Source organism: Bombina bombina, chromosome 5, assembly GCF_027579735.1.
Source record: "Bombina bombina isolate aBomBom1 chromosome 5, aBomBom1.pri, whole genome shotgun sequence".
Taxonomy (NCBI): domain Eukaryota; kingdom Metazoa; phylum Chordata; class Amphibia; order Anura; family Bombinatoridae; genus Bombina; species Bombina bombina.
The window spans coordinates 107,527,641-107,540,849 of NC_069503.1; the positions used below are offsets into that span (position 1 = coordinate 107,527,641).

General features: G+C 37.5%; 1 protein-coding gene across 1 annotated transcript in view; it reads left to right on the plus strand.

Annotated features, from left to right (window-relative positions):
- Nucleotides 1-1,322: 1,322 nt before the first annotated feature.
- Nucleotides 1,323-13,209, plus strand: part of LOC128660019 (oocyte zinc finger protein XlCOF6-like) — a 41,110-nt gene continuing 29,223 nt past the window's right edge. Inside the window, exon 1 of the mRNA XM_053713620.1 lies at nucleotides 1,323-1,593. The gene's annotated coding sequence lies outside the window, so the exon portion shown is untranslated. The remainder of the gene's footprint in view (nucleotides 1,594-13,209) is intronic.

Sequence of the window (13,209 nt, forward strand, 5' to 3'; positions counted from 1 at the left end):
AAATAATCGCAGACACGCTATCATGGCGGCCAGGAATAAAAACAAAAACGACAAACAAAAACCGGCAACCCCAGGAGTAGGGAAACTTAACTCATTCTTCAAATTGACTGACACAGGGGGAGATTTAGAACCACCATATACTCACACTGAAGTCGATATGCAAGAGAGAACACAGTCTTCAGATGGAAGCAATTCACCCATAACAAAAGTGGACCTCTGCTCTCTTCCTACTAAACAAGATTTGAACACATTTATGTTACAGGTTAACAAAGCCATTAAAGATGGATTGGCAGACATCAAGAGAGACATAAATGCACTGGGAAATAGAGTATAACAATTAGAGGAACAGACAGAGGAAACTGTCATGACGACAGACACAATGGCCTTAGAATTGCAGCAACAAAATTCCACTATTCTTCAGCTACAGGCACAACTTGAAGATTTAGACAATAGAGGCCGACGCCAAAATCTCCGTATCAGAGGGGTGCCAGAAAAAATTCTCCCTGCACAACTGCAATCTTATGCTCAGAATTTGTTCCGGTTTCTGCTAGAATCAGGCAATAACGACACAGTCACTATAGACAGAATACATAGAGCCCTTAGGGCGAAGCCTTCAGACACAGCACCACCACGGGACATTGTCCTTTGTTGCCACAAGTTTACAGATAAGGAGAGGATTCTACAAGCAGCAAGGAAAAGGCCATCCATTACATTCGGCGAGGACAGGCTTCAAATATATGCAGATCTAAGCCCAATGACACTTGCAAAACGCAAAGAGGCACGATACCTCACTCTGCATCTGACTGAGCTAGGGATCCCATACAGATGGGGCTTCCCTTTTTCAATAAAAGTGGTCAAGGACGATAAAACGTATGTATATAAAGAACCTGAGGATATTGACCAATTCTGCAAACACCTGGAAATCCCTCAACCTTCCTTGCCAAAATTACGGGACAACAAAGATGAACAAAGAGCAACTCTCCCACCACACCCTCAGCGTCCAAAATGGGTGACAATACCCAAGAAAAGGAAAAATGGCCAGGTGGCAGGTGATAGTGAAGAGAACGCAGAAACATAGACCACCTGATAAGATCTGGACACTTTTTTTTTTTTTTGGGTGAAAACCAATGGACACTCTTATGTGGTATAGTATAGCACAGCCTAGTCAGAGAAAGATACATGGGACATATTCCACTATCCTCAAACAAAGCCCTTATTACCACCCCCTCCCCCGGGGGGCTGGCCGTCTGGTATATTACTGGCAAATTTACTGCCTTTCAACCCCTTACCCCCTTTCTCCACTTTTCTCCTTCCGCCTTTTCTTGTTTCCACTTTTCCCCCCTCTCACTTTCCCCCAGAACTTCCCTATAACAGGGAACTCTAACACCTAATAACGTTAGTGAAGGGCTGTGGGTCGGGCGGTTGGGAGGAGTTCGGGAACTAGTAATGATGATTGGTAAAATGTTACCATTATTTTTCTACTTGTTTATAAATGTTAATTTTCTTGTATTTTTTTTTTTTAAGTTCGTCTGCTGCGACTCTTCAGGGCAATACTCACCATCTCCTCATAAGGAACATCTGGATACTGATCAGGTACTCTCTCTCATTTCAATACACTACACAGGTCTGGCACAGGACATGGTTTGTAAACATAGGATAAGATATGATATCATTAAACAAAAGCGCAAGTATAACCTAGTATATATAGATGGCTGACCCAGTTATATCAATTATCACGCAAAACACAAAGGGACTCAACTCACCTACCAAACGTTCTATAGCCCTTAGAACCTTCAGGAAACATAAAGATTCCATTATTTTCATACAGGAAACTCACTTTTTAGCTTCAGCAGCTCCAACATTCAAATCCAGAGACCACCCAGTAGGGTATTTTAACTCACACACTGCGGCAAAAAGAAATGGGGTAGGAATCCTTTTTCACCGAAACATACATTTCACTCTACTGAATAAGACCTCAGACAAAGAAGGGCGTATAATGATTCTCGTAGGAACACTGTTCAATAGACCAGTGACTTTAGTAAATGTATATGCGCCAAACAGTGGCAGACACAAATTTTATCAACACTTATCAAAGTTAGTCACAACACACAGGAAAGGCATGTTAATACTAGGAGGTGATTTGAATGTAGCGCTAGATACAGCATTGGACACCTCTACAGGCAGGGCTACACCTGGATCTAGACCGCCTAATGCAGTATATAATTGCCTTGCACAGCTAAGTACACTTGATGTATGGCGCATACAACATCCAAGACAAAAAAACTACACCTTCTTCTCTCACCCATGGTCTATATATACACGAATAGACTACATAATGGTAGATAGAAACCACATGTCCTTAGTAAGAGATTCAGATATACTACCGACCCCTTGGTCGGACCATTCAGCCGTCCTAGTAACCCTACAGTGGCCGCACCACCCAGTCACCCCTTTTATATGGAGGATGGATGACTCATTATTGAGACACCCAGCCACATTGGAAGCCCTGACTAAATCACTAAAAGAATATTTTCGCCATAATGCGACACAAGACATAACACCTGCCACTTTGTGGGAAGCCCACAAAGCGGTATTACGTGGAGAGTGCATTAAACACACAGCATACAGACGAAAAACTTACAATGACAGGACTAACATGCTGACGGAAACGATGAGACAATTAGAAATAACCCATAAAAATAACCCAAAGGACTCAACATCCTTCAAACAACTAACAGAAACCATAAAGGAACTAAATGCAGTCTTAACTAAAGAGGCACAGAGGAAAGCCCTTGGAATTAAAAAGATGTATTATTATGAAGGAAATAGGACAGGAGCGCTACTTGCTAAAATGTTAAGAAACCAAAAGGTATCGTCACAAATACACAAACTAGTAACAACAGAGGGAGTGGAGGTCGTAGATAGCAAACACATAGCTAACCATTTTGGCTCTTACTACGAAGCACTCTATAACTTAGACACTAACAACACTGCTGAACACCAAGAACACATGAAAGAATACATTAGACAGGCAAACTTACCACAGCTGCCGAATGTTAACAGGGAGGAACTGGAATCACCCATCACTATAACAGAGATCCTAACAGCAATCCAACATTTACCGTCAGGTAAAAGCCCTGGGCCGGATGGTTTTACTAATTCATACTATAAAGCATTCAAACATATATTAGCTCCACATCTACTAAAATTGTTCCAAGCACTGGATGATAATCATCACCTCCCACGCGAAATGCTATTAGCGCATATATCAGTTATACCTAAGCCCAACAAACCACTCACTGAACCAAGCAGCTACAGACCTATATCCCTCCTAAACTCCGATATCAAGATATTAGGCAAAATACTAGCCAACCGGATAAATAAAGTATTATTACAACTCATTCATTCAGACCAAGTGGGATTTGTCCCGGGGAGGGAAGCAAGGGACAATATTATTAGAGCCCTAACATTAACTACTTATGCCAAATCACACAACATCCCCACGATCTTGATAGCCACAGACGCGGAGAAAGCGTTTGATCGCATTAATTGGGCATTCCTAAAAGAGACGCTAGTAGCAATAGGATTCGGATCGAAAATGATAACGCGTATCCTCCAATTATATACACAACCCAGTGCCAAAGTGAAAGCGAATGGCATGCTGTCCACCCCCTTTAACATCCAAAACGGGACACGACAGGGATGTCCCCTGTCCCCAATCCTATTTATCCTGTCAATGGAAGTATTTGCTGCACACATCCGACAAAACCAAAAGATCCATGGCATTAACATCGGCCCACATAACTTTAAAATCGCATTATATGCAGATGATGTGCTGTTCACACTCACAAATCCCCAACTCTCTGTACCAGAGACCCTGAAGGAAATCAAACATTTAGGCACTTGGGCAGCGAAACCAATCACATGGTGGGGACGCATACAGAGTATAAAAATGACAACATTACCCAGAATATTATATATAATACAGGCCCTCCCCATCCCTATCCCTAAGTGGTATATACCCCAGTTACAGAGACACATCAACTGGAACAAAAGCAAACCTAGAATCAATAGAGAAAATATGTATAGAAGGCCAGAAAATGGAGGTCTGGGGGTCCCACACATAGCAGATTATCATGAGGCAGTCACACTACAAAGGATTTTAGACTGGCATAGATCCAGGGACACAAAGGCATGGGTGGCGATAGATTCCCATATCTTGAGGGTCCCAGAGGTAGGGGCGCTCTGTTGGGTACCAAAAGAATTGAGACCCCCTCAATGTACAGAATTAGCAATACATAAACATACTTTTGATACCTGGGATAGCATTATCGCACGAAAGAAGCATATTTCGGGGGTGCGCTCTGCTCTATTCCCTATCCCTATTAACGCAGAGTTAGTGGGGGGTTTAGATAAAGGAAAACAAAGGACCCAAGAATGGGGTTATTCCACACCTTTGACGAGGTTCATAAGAAAGGGAAAACTAGACAATAGAGAAAACTTAATGACAGTTGCAGAAGGCAGATATTCTACCTGGTTAAAATATTCACAACTGGCACATTTTATTCATACCTCCCCACATAAACAAGAGTTCCTAAGAGAATTAACCCCTTACGAAACACTCTGTTCTAACACAGAAGAGATCAGACACACACTCTCTATCTCAAAAAGACTAATACAATCTGACCACACTCGGAACTTGCCTACATATACATCTAAGTGGCAAGAAGAACTAGACCATAACATAACAGAGGAAGAATGGATGAGGATCTTTAAAAATACTAAGAAAATTTCAACATCACCACAATTATTAGAATTGAATTTTAAAGTCATCATGAGGTGGTACCTAACCCCTTCAAGGTCACATTCAATCTACCCAGGTGTTAGCGACAGATGTTGGAGAGGATGCGAAGAGAAGGGCACTTACCTCCATATGTGGTGGAATTGTGGGAGACTTAAAGATTTCTGGTTAGACATAGAGAGACACTTCAGGCAGATATTAACACCCGAGTTCACACTAACACCCAGCGTGGCACTACTGAATGACACAACAAAGATAACATGCACCCTCAGACGCACTCTTTTACATTTGGGAATGTCAGGAGCAAAAGCATTAATCGCCCTGAATTGGAAGAACCAGACACCACCCTTGATAAGTACATGGAAAGAAAGGGTAACTGATATACTGGTATTAGAAGAATATGGCTATCAGAGAAGGAACAAGCTAAATCTTCTGGCGGAGGTCAGATTCTTATGGGATGAGGTGATAGAGGGATCTAGGGCGGATATAAGACAAGCACACTAGAATAATAATACATATTTGCTACATTTAACAACACAGCTGAGTCCTAGAAAGAAAGATGGGCATAAACTTTTATACCTTTGTGTTAACGTTTTATTACGATCCTACCAAGACCTAAACAGCAAAGAGAGAGAGTGACGAGAGACCAACAGAGCCCCAAACAAGGGGATAAACAGCCCCACCTATTTAATGCCCTGTGGAGCGCAGCAGACGTAGTCCCTTAATAACAGGGGACTGTATTTCTATTTTATTTCGCTTACAAGTAAGTTTTCTTGTTTTGCTATTTTTGCCTTTTGTGTTCTTCTGTTATATTTATTTCTCTCTCCGTTTAAAGAGAGGGAAAGAATGAGAAAAAAGCTCAACATTTAGATAAAACTTCATATTCACATATATATCTATGTCACCTCACATAAGGACGTAACAGACTACAGATAGAGCTATACTGAGGTGAACATAACAAAGACCTAGATGCAATTGGAATGAAATATGAATGTTTCTTTTTAAAGAGCAACATGTAACCACTCTGTTCTTTCTTTTTTTTGTCCTTTTCTCTTATATTCTGTGTTGACAAGATGTAAATGTTGAGCAATAACAATAAAGCATTTGAAAAAAAGAAAAAAAAAAAAGAATGTATTCTACTAAAGCATTAAGATTTTGTACCAATATGTTTTTTTCTTTGCAATGAACAAAAAAATCTTTCCATTTTTCTTCATAATTAAAATTTTGTATTGGCCAAATTTCTTCCCTAGAAGCCCAAAAGCTCTTAGCAATAACCACCTCATCAAATAATTGATCAATGTTTATTGCTAGCTTGCCTATCTTTTTATTTATCGTAACTGCAGACTCTTCAACAGTTGGCCAAGATATGTCTCCAGAATTTAACCAGACAAAGTCTTCTGCCTGTCCAAAGCTTTCCTTCCATAGGTCTAGGTATGAAAGACATCTTTCATAAAATCTTTCAAATTCTCCCTTCACTTTTTCAATGTTACCACCATTTTCTTCAAGTTTTCTCAGCAAAGCCTTTGCTCCTTGAGGTATAAATTCACACTGTTTCCGTTCATTGATATTTGTAATCAATGTTTGCATTTCTAGTGTGACATCTGCTGCACTGGCATTGTTCTTCTCCATGACCAAAATCACTTTGTTGAAAAGGCTAAGTTGCCCGTGTACAAACCATAAATATATTTCACCACACTCATTGTCAAAGAATTGTTTTATCAATTCTGGGCAGTGTTCTTCAGAACAAAAGTAGGATTTCAAGCCCTCAAAAATGTAAAGAATTATTTCAACTGCTGGCAGCATTGACAAAAATCTGGTATTACCATGTTGTAATAGTTTTTTGTATTCCACTCCGACAAAGTCACAAAATTCCTTTAAATGAGTTACACGAACTGTGTATATGTGAAAATATTTAAAAATTTTGACAACAAGTGCTTCAATGTCAATTGGTAAAACGTCAACAGCTGTTTGGAGACAGTTGTGCACAATGTGTGCACCACAGCCAATGCCAACAAGGTCCCTTGCTAGTTTAGCTTTTAATCGGCTAAAAACATTGTTCTTGCCTTTTTGTTTTACACCGCCAAAATTTGTGTTACAATTGTCTCCACAAAATCCAACAACTTTTTCGTTTAACCCGTATTTGTCAATAACCGAGAATAAGGCATCAGTCAAGATCTCAGCCGTCTCACCAGGAACAGTTTGCATATCTAAAAATTTGACTTGTACCCCTTGACCAGGTATATAGTATCGAATCATGAAAGGTATCATTTTTACATCTTTTCTATTTGAAGCATCCATAGAAATTGTGACAAAATTTGCCACTGCTAGGTCTTCAGTAAGTTCAGATTTGGCCATTGGTGCAATAACATTCAAAATCACTGCTTCACATTTTGTTCGTGCCAGATGAAATTTTGGCTCAAAGAATTTTGAGACCAACTTTGACGAACAGTCGGATATCTTGAAACTCAAGTCATGGGAAACTGTGTGAAAAGCAAAGGTAGCTTCTTTAGCGGCAACGAGAAGTTCCAATTCGGTTGTTTCTGAGCTTTTAAAAAAACTATCTACTCGTGATGATGTAGCAACTGAGGCAACACTCACCTTGTGTTTTTAAGTTTGCAAATGGTTTTTAATATCAGACCTCCCTCCGTGAGACACCGAGAACACTGCAAGACAATGATCACATTTTACCCTGTCCAAAGAAAGCTTTTTTAAAAAAGGGTATTCCTGTTCTAGTTCTTTGGTGAATGTGCATGCTCTTTTCGGCATATTAAATTAGAAATTTAAAACTACAAATATCTACAAATAAAACTACAAAATCTTTGCCAAAGTAAAGTTAAAAATTTTGTGAATGTCAACAGTCTCTTGCACATGAGCTGTGACCACTGTGCAAAGTCCTAAGTGTTCCCCCTCAGCACCTCAGCTTCTTTGTCTCTATGGTAGGCTTCACCTTGGATTAAGTAGAGCTGTGGGATGCCTGAGGCTACGACCAGCAGCTCACTATCTGGTGCACTCCTGTAGAAAAGAAGGCTTAGTGAGTGGTGAGCAAAGTTCAAATGAAAGATCCTTTGCAACCACTTCATTAAAGTCTTACCTGTAAATCTCCAAGATCGTGGCTCCTGCGAACACTACACTACACTACACTCCAAAGTGTCAAAATTATTCTGAAAAGAAAATATAAATATATATATATATATATATATATAAATATAAGTGGTGAGCAAAGTTCAAATGAAAGATTCTTTGCAACCACTTCATTAAAGTCTTACCTGTAAATCTCCAAGATCGTGGCTCCTGCGAACACTACACTACACTACACTCCAAAGTGTCAAAATTATTCTGAAAAGAAAATATAAATATATTCATTAAATCATTACTACCAAGGTTCTCTCAGTACAAATACATGGCGAGTCTGAGTGCTGACCTCTCAAAAACCCTTCTAGTCACCAATAGCTGGGTGGAAGGATTCGGTATAAACCCCTTCACCTGCTGAGCAGAAGGGGAGGTGTTAAGTATAAATGGTAAAGCACCAGGTGCTTCCCTCCTATACCAATATATGTGGCTGAGGGGGTCACTTTGAAAATATAGAATAATGGAATAATAACAAGAATAAACAGGAATTAATACACAAACATTTAGTGAACATCTCAACTAAATCAGATCTTTGCTTTCCTGGCCTTTGGAATCAATGCCTTTCCATTTTACTTGTATACCTAGATAGGCTCAGAGGTAGCAATACACAACTAGGAGCTATCTGATGATTGGTGGCTGCACAATATGCCTCTTGTCATTGACTTACCAGATAGCTGCTCCTTCACAAAGGATACAAAGAAAATTAAGGAAATTTAATTATAGATGTAAATTGGAAAGTTGGTAAAAATGATATGCTCTATCTGAATCATGAAAGAAAAAATATTTCATACCTCTTTAAATTCATGTCCAAAATCAAGGTTACCTTATAAGCACACCCTTATTAATTATTTCATGAACCCAGCAGCACACGGTTATTAATTATTTAATGACCCCAGCAGCACACCCTTATTATTTAATGAACATAGCAGCACACCCTTATTATTTAATGAACATAGCAGCACACCCTTATTATTTAATGAAAATAGCAGCACACCCTTATTATTTAATTACCCCAGCAGCACACCCTTATTATTTAATGAACATAGCAGCACACCCTTATTATTTAATGAACATAGCAGCACACCCTTATTATTTAATGAAAATAGCAGCACACCCTTATTATTTAATTACCCCAGCAGCACACCCTTATTATTTAATGAACATAGCAGCACACCCTTATTATTTAATGAACATAGCAGCACACCCTTATTATTTAATTACCCCAGCAGCACACCCTTATTTAATGAACATAGCAGCACACCCTTATTATTTAATTACCCCAGCAGCACACCTTTATTATTTAATTACCCCAGCAGCACACCCTTATTATTTAATTACCCCAGCAGCACACCCTTATTATTTAATGAACATAGCAGCACACCCTTATTATTTAATGAACATAGCAGCACACCCTTATTATTTAATTACCCCAGCAGCACACCCTTATTTAATGAACATGGCAGCACACCCTTATTTAATGAACATGGCAGCAAACCATTATTATTTAATGACCCCCGCAGCAAACCATTATTATTTAAATTAAATAATTGTATGCTGCTGGGGTCATTAAATAGTAAGTGTGTGCGGTTACTGTTATAATAGTTAATAAGATAAGTATTATTTATTTATTAGTATTATTTCAACAAGCCTGCTTTGAGCAACATTACACTCCCCAGCTGAAAAATACATAGCTTCTTGCACAGTAGCCCACACAAAAGTATTGTTCCATTGTTTGACATTGCTGAGTTACTCAAACAAAATGATTTTATTATTTAATTATATATAAATAATTAATGATGACGACCCTAGCAGCACAATATAACCATAATAAATGATGAAGACCCCAGCAACACAATTAACACAATTAATGGATGATGACCCCAGCAGCACAAATTAACACAATTAATGATGATGACCCCAGCAGCACAATTAACACAATTCATGATGACCCCAGCAGCATAATTATATTGCCATTATTAATGATGATGACCCCAGCAGCACAATTGACACAATTAATGATGACCCCAGCAGCACAATTATATTAACATAATTAATGATGATGGCCCCAGCAGCACAATTATATTAACATAATTAATGATGATGGCCCCAGCAGCACAATTTTACTAAAGGGACAGTCTACACCAGACTTTTTATTGTTTTAAAAGATAGATAATCCCTTTATTACACATTCCCCAGTTTTGCATAACCAACACAGTTATATTAATATATGTTTTACCTCTGTGATTATCTTGTATCTAAGCCTCTGCAAACTGCTCCTTTATTTCAGTTATTTTGATAGACTTGCAGTTTAGCCAATCAGTGCCTGCTCCCAGATAACTTCACGTGCACGAGCACAGTGTTATCTATATCAAACACATGAACTAACACCCTCTAGTGGTGAAAAACTGTTAAAATGCATTCTGAAAAGAGGTGGCCTTCAAGGTCTAAGAAATTAGCATATGAACCTCCTAGGTTAAGCTTTCAACTAAGAATACCAAGAGAACAAAGCAAAATTGGTGATAAAAGTAAATAGGAAAACATTTTAAAATTACATGCCCTATCTGAATCATGAAAGTTTATTTTGGCCCTTCAACATAATTAATGATGATGACCCCAGCAGCACAATTATATAAACATAATTAATGATGATGACCCCAGCAGCACAATTATATTAACACAATTAATGATGACCCCAGCAGCACAAATAAATTAACATAATTAATGATGATGACCCCAGCAGCACAATTATATTAACACAATTAAGGATGATGACCCCAGCAGCACAATGATATTAACACAATTAATGATGATGACCCCAGCAGCACAATTATATTAACACAATTAATGATGATGATCTCAACAGCACAATTAAATTAACACAATTAATGATGATTAATGACCCCAGCAGCACAATTATATTAACATAATTAAATTAATTACTGTAATATAATTGGGTTGCTGAGGTCATCATCATTAATTATGTTAATTTAATTGTGCTGCTGGGGTCATCATCATCATTAATTATTATGTTAATTTAATTGTGCTGCTGGGGTCATCATCATCATTAATTATGTTAATTTAACTGTGCTGCTGGGATCATCATCATTAATTATGTTAATATAATTGTGCTGCTGGGGTCATCATCATTAATTTAATGATGATGACCCCAGCAGCACAATTTTATATTAACATAATTAATGACCAGCAGCACAATATTACCATTAGTGATGCACCGAAATGGAAATTCTGGACCGAAACCGAATCCGAAAATCCGGGATGCACTTGGCCGAAAACCGAAACCAATACCGAAAATGTATTTTTTTCAAATTAATTTTTTTGGTTTTTTTTTTTGCATAATTAGAGCAAATAAAAAAATCCCACACTTTTATTGAAAGTAACACACTAAAATTGAATGGACAAAAATATCTTCAAACAATAATAAGCTACACAATAATTTTACCAAGAAAAAAAACAGGCAAACAATAATTCCATTTTCGGCAAAAATGTTTCTGCGACCAAAATTTTGGTGCATCCCTACTTAAAACAATTATAAATATCAATATACTGTATTATTCTTCATTTAGTTCTATGTAACAGAATCATATTTAACAGGTTTTTTTTTTTTTACTAATTATCCAAATAAAGTACAGTATAGTCATATGCAGAACAGTAAGTCAAGTAATAAACTTAAACAGCAGCTCTAGGCTAGCATCAAATTTGAAACATGCTACACAATAATTTTACCGAAAATAACAGGCTAAAAAACCGAAAACCGAAATAGCCAAAAATGCAATTTTCGGCCGAAACTTTCTGCGGCCGAAATTTCGGTGCATCCCTAATTACCATAAATTATAATTAATGATGATTGATCAGTGACCCCAGCAACAATTATTTATATAAATTACACAGCAAATGTCATATATCATAATATAAATATATATAAATAAAATAATATAACTTGACTGTACATATTACAACACATAGCCTAGCTGCCTAGGTTAGATAATGTGGTATGTTTGTATGAATCTATCTGACTGATGATGAAAGGAAAATATCAAGTAGTAATGAATGACTGAGTCTGTAACTCACTGTAATGTTAGTAAGTAACTGCCACTGGTAATAATAAATAAAATAATATAACTTGACTTAGCCTAGCTGCCTAGGTTAGATAATGTGGTATGTTTGTATGAATCTATCTGACTGATGATGAAAGGAAAATATCAAGTAGTAATGAATGACTGAGTCTGTAACTCACTGTAATGTTAGTAAGTAACTGCCACTGGTAATAATAAATAAAATAATATAACTTGACTTAGCCTAGCTGCCTAGGTTAGATAATGTGGTATGTTTGTATGAATCTATCTGACTGATGATGAAAGGAAAATATCAAGTAGTAATGAATGACTGAGTCTGTAACTCACTGTAATGTTAGTAAGTAACTGCCACTGGTAATAATAAATAAAATAATATAACTTGACTTAGCCTAGCTGCCTAGGTTAGATAATGTGGTATGTTTGTATGAATCTATCTGACTGATGATGAAAGGAAAATATCAAGTAGTAATGAATGACTGAGTCTGTAACTCACTGTAATGTTAGTAAGTAACTGCCACTGGTAATAATAAATAAAATAATATAACTTGACTTAGCCTAGCTGCCTAGGTTAGATAATGTGGTATGTTTGTATGAATCTATCTGACTGATGATGAAAGGAAAATATCAAGTAGTAATGAATGACTGAGTCTGTAACTCACTGTAATGTTAGTAAGTAACTGCCACTGGTAATAATAAATAAAATAATATAACTTGACTTAGCCTAGCTGCCTAGGTTAGATAATGTGGTATGTTTGTATGAATCTGATTGATGATGAAAGGAAAATATCAAGTACTAAGTAGTAATGAATGACTGAGTCTGTAACTGTAACTCACTGTAATGTTAGTAACTAAGTCTATACCAGTGGCAGTTACTAACTTAGTAACTGCCACTGGTATAGACTTAGTAAGTAGTAAAAAACGACACATATACTGAAGTTATTTAACTATTTATCCTCAAGTTACCTTACCAGGCTCAAGAAGATCGGCAAGAATCAGATTCAAAATCAAAAATGTTCTTTTTATTTTTCTACAGCTGAACACACAGGCAGTCTGACAGTCTAGTCACAGAGTGTGCAGCCGCACAATGCTTTTTTTGAACTGGCGCCTAAAATGTAGTATGAAGAGAAGAGGCGGAGCAGTAGAACAAAAGCTGTCGGATTCTGCGACCCGTCTGTTGTGGTGACG